Consider the following 5,001-nt stretch of genomic DNA (forward strand, 5'->3'; position numbering starts at 1 on the left):
TGATTTATTTATATATATATATATATAGAGATGGATAGATAGATGGATTGAGAGCTCTGTTTTCCAGCCTGAGTCTATTTAATTTATTGTTTTGGTTGTGTGTGATTTAATTTATTTATTATAATTTAATTAATTTGTTTTATTTATTATATATCATTTATATATTTTAATATTATTTCACATTTCATTTGCAATGTTGAATGTTCAATAAAAAGTTCTGTTTGAAAGGATGTACTAGAATTATTATGATATATTATCATTATGTCAGTGGTCTAAAATGGTCTTACAATGGTGCCGACAATATTATCGTTTATCGCAATAATTTCCAGGAACATTTATCGTCCAACAAAATTATTTATCGTGACAGGCCTAAACACCATTCACCTAGGGCTGGCCTGAGCATGCACCTCCTCAAGTGATCCACCCTGGATGGCTACCACTCCCTCTCATTCGCACCACACATAAAAAAACATCACACAGCCTTCTTTCATCTTCGGAACATCTCCAGACAGAACATATCCTGGTCCACTCATTCGTCACATCCCGGATTGATTACTGCAATGCACTTCTTACTGGCCTTCCCATCAAGCACCTCAATAGACTGCAAATAATCCAGAACTCTGCTGCCCGGATCATCGCCCGCATCAACTCATCTGACCACATCACCCCCATTCTCACTCAGCTACACTGGCTTCCTGCAAAAACCTTCTACTTATATATAAAGCTCTCCATAACCTTGCCCCCATCTACATCACCGACCTCCTTCAGGAGTACACCCCATCCCGCACCCTCCGATCTTCCTCCGTAGGACTTCTCACCATCCCAAGCTCTCGCCTCAAAACCATGGGTGCTCGAGCTTTCAGCTGCTCGGCTCCCAGACTCTGGAATTCCCTGCCACTACACATCCGACAGTCTGATTCCATAACAACATTCAAAACCCAACTCAAAACCCACCTGTTCAAACTGGCATTTTCTTTATAAACTGTACCCTGTGTCCTTTTGTGTCCTTCTACAGTATAGTCCATTTCCTGTTGTTTGCCTTGTCTTACCCCGGCTGATACTTCACTTCACTAAATCCACTGTTTTAATTGTTCCCTATATTGCCCCTATGCCCTGTAAGGTATCCTTGGGTGTTATGAAAGACGCCCCCCAAAATAAATGTATTATTATTATTATTATCCTTTTTCTAAAATCCAAGTGAGAAATAATATCGAGGCACACGTTTATTCATGAGAATACTTTGACCAATGGTAAAGAAAATTGATTGCTGGGACAGTCATGACTTCAAAGATAAATGAAATGTTGTCATATCACTCTAATGCTGGTAGTTTCATTCCAATTCCCACAAGATTTGAGCCTTTGCAGACCATTTACATGCACATAAAGCTATAGAGCACACTACAGGAAAGGGAAACTCCAAAAAGCATAATAGGGCCACGTTTTCTGAAAGATTAAATACAAAGTGATTTACTGAAGCTACAAACCTTTTGTAAGAAGAAATGCAACACAATTACCATCCACGAGAAAGGGCTATCATGTGGGCCTAAACTGCTCATAGTCAAAAGATGCTGAGGTAAGATGTTATCATATGCACATTGTAAAGCATTCTTTTCTGTTTACAGTCATGAACTGGATGTGGAGGAGAGCCCGAACCTGACCCCTGAGGAAGCCTGGAGTAAACTGGGCCTTAAACACAACCCTGAGCCTCTGTGAGTGTGACCCTCACACTTCTGTTCGCACACACACTGCTCTTTAAAGCTGCTGTCATTCACACACCCTCTGGAAGTGTGTCAGCAGACAGTGTCCTGCAGCTGTCTGTTATCTGCAGACACACACTGATGTTTACAGATGGTTCACTGCATGTTGAGAACAGCTGCAGCTCTTTGACCTGTAGTTACAGGTGTTTTTTGGCTCTAATATTTTTTTACTGTAATATTTATGCAATCTTCATTCCTTGAATAGTAGTAGGAGCACTGTCTCTCTTTTTCTTCTCTCACCTCTTTATTTGAATCCTTCCCACTATTCACTTACAGTAAAAATACTATTGCATTAGTAAATTAATTAATTTGGGCTGCATAAAATAAAATGTATTGTAAAAATACAGGAATAATAACAGAAAAATACATTCCAAATGTTGCACTTTAAAGTTAAATGCACCAAAATGAAGAGGCTAGGGGTTGGCAACCTTTTTGAAATACAAATTTAAATGATTGGTTTAAACGGCAAAATAATAATGACGACCGTCCGTTCTGTGATTCTCCAGAACACAAAGATGGCCAGTCCGCCCCTGTGTAGCATATTATTTTCGACGAGAGATGAGCAGATCGCCACTGGGCTTTCAACTAAAGAAGAAGCCATGCAAAAACTGGGGCATTTGTACAGCTCCTTATGGGTAGGCCTACTGCAATTTGTGAAGTGCCGGGGTGCTCCGGCAGTACTACACCCCTGATCGTTTCACCACGGAGGAAAGCAGCAGCAAGTCGACTGGAGTTATAGAGAGTGGGACCTAGAAGTTATCCTTCTGCGCTGCGTTAAGTGCATGGCTTCCTTCTGCAGGTAACGGGGAGACGCGCTCTGGCGGCGGTCTCGTTCAGGATCCGAAAATACAATTTAAATATTTTGCACACTTATTCCACTTATTCCCAGCGTGCCAATGGTGGCATGCGTGCCTAGGGTTGCCGACCCCTTGGCTAGATTAATAGTGAAGCACTTGATGCTCTTAGCTCCAGGAGGGCTTGATTTGATATGCAGCGGTGTATTCTATATGTTAAGCACGCAATTTAAACACATTTCTTGTAAATATATACTTTGTTGAAGACGTGCAGGGCTGATACTTAAGATTGTTGGCCTATGTGCCGAGGCTTGGAGAGCTCCGGCCCAATGTAACCCCTGGTTGCAGCGTTACCACTATGGGATGCTGCTGTACGTATATAATCACTTCTCTTATTATCTGCTTTGTGATGATGTTCAGGGCCCAGGAGTTCAAAACTTTTAATCCCTATTTGATCAAATCAGATTTGGATTTTGGGGAGTTCAAAACCAAAAAACAGGATTAGGATCACTTTGATATCCGATCAGATCAGGAAATCCAATCCAAGCTTTAATCTGGATCGAATCTTCAAAATGGGTAGTTCAAACCAACAACACAGGATTGGGATCAGTTTGATCCCAAAAAACTGGATTATCCTGATCCCACCAAAGGGGTGGATTTCCAGTGGATTACCAGAGCAAAATGTACTGTACAATTTATTTTAAAATATGTTACAATTTAAATAAGATGGCAAAGTTTGTTTTTAGCCTTCATGGGAAATACATTTTATTTTTCCCATTTTTCGCTCACGTTTGTGGTGGCCTATTTGTTTTTCAACCAAATTTTTGACGACATAAATGTTTATGCTCATAAAAGTATCAAAACAAAGATTGTCAATCACAAATGTAATTTAGATTAAAGAAATAATATCTTCAACAAAAATAATGTCCATTAATTTGTCATCACCTTTCAAAAGTAATTGCCGACAACTGATGTGGTCTCTTGTCTTCCTTGTATTATTTTTCATGTCCACTAGATGGCGATCGGTAGGATTATAGCACTGATATTCAGGATCTAGTCATCTTGAAAAATCGTAATCTGGATCAGAATGATCCTATCCTGAATTGCTTTGAACTCCAGGGACAAAATTTGGCCGACTTGTCTGATCCTGGATCACAAAAAATGGGATTTCAAAATCTGATCGGATCTGATTGAGATTAAAAGTTTTGAACTCCTGGGCCCTGATGATTTCCTTATTTCAGTGGCGAATAGAGATAATACAAATCTGTTTACTAACAATGTTGTCTTTAATGTTGTAGTTAACTTTGAGGAACAGATTCTGCCTGGTATTATGTCTTTGCAGACTACTTCTGATTTAGATGACTGCCACTCAGTTTGATATGTTGACCTGATGGAGCAGCTGCTCATGTCTCTGTCTGTGTTTCTGTGTGTCCCAGGTTCCAAAGCGTGTTGAGCTTCAGAGGCGGCGCTGCTCAGAAGCGTCCGAGGCAGTGGCTAAATAAAGGAGCAGTCCGCAGCGTCAACAAACACACAAGGTTCTCTGAGGCGGGGGGGGACCACACACCGCCACAGAACAGAACAGCCCTCCACAAGGTACCTGAAGCTGCAGGTCTCTGAGAACACATTCCTGTGTTTGAAGTGCATCATTACCAATGTACTCTAGCTAAGTGACGTGATGATGAACAAATGCGAAACTGAAGTAAATGGTTACAAAAGAGGATCACCCCACTAAAACTGTATACTCACTAGTCTGCTGTTGCTGCACTGAAACAGGCACAACCTGATATATTCTGTATAGGTGAAAAAGTGTCTACCCTTTTTACCCCAAAAAATACAAATTAGATTTTTAGGACAAAATGTCACTTAATTGAAATTGTATCAACAAATTCAAAGTTGGCTTTGTATGAAGAGCTGTCCAAAAATTATAGATGTGCTCGGAAATACGTTGAACAAATATTTATTTAATTAAAATGATCTTTTGGTTACAACTTGCACAAAGTAATTTATCAGAATAATCACAGCTGGCACCAGTGTGTGTGGCATGCCTTCTGTCTCTGCGAGCGTTGTGTGTGATTGTGCTGTTTTTGTCACTTTTTGCTCTAAATGTCAACTTTCAACTAGTATACGATTGCCAAACACTTCTGGATCTTCGTTTTTCGGCATTAAATCCTGTGGATTTGGATCGTGGCCATAAAACGCTCCCCCCGTTCTTATTGGGAGTACCAGCTTACCTGTGCCGCACCCCGGCTCCAACTCCCCGCCGTAAACGCCACCGCCGCCGCGGTGTTCTTAAACGGTGTTCTTAAACGGTGTTATCCATGAGCCTATGTCTAACCCCTAGTTTCCACCGGGTCCGTCTGCGTCGCGTTACGGCTGCGCTGCGGCGTCCGCGAGGATCGTGGCCACTCTAGTCAATGGGTGCTATTCCACCAGACACGCCGCGTTACCGC

The 5,001-nt window shown here is 41.2% G+C and overlaps 1 long non-coding RNA gene across 1 annotated transcript; it reads left to right on the forward strand.

Annotated features, from left to right (window-relative positions):
* Positions 1-1,600: 1,600 nt before the first annotated feature.
* Positions 1,601-4,146, forward strand: LOC104960505 (uncharacterized). Its single transcript, XR_799993.1, has 2 exons — positions 1,601-1,709; positions 3,988-4,146. It is a non-coding gene; the product is annotated as an uncharacterized lncRNA (long non-coding RNA).
* The last annotated feature ends 855 nt before the right edge of the window (positions 4,147-5,001 follow it).

The sequence above is a fragment of the Notothenia coriiceps genome, unplaced genomic scaffold, assembly GCF_000735185.1.
Source record: "Notothenia coriiceps isolate Sejong01 unplaced genomic scaffold, NC01 NC01_scaffold00001403, whole genome shotgun sequence".
NCBI classification, from domain to species: domain Eukaryota; kingdom Metazoa; phylum Chordata; class Actinopteri; order Perciformes; family Nototheniidae; genus Notothenia; species Notothenia coriiceps.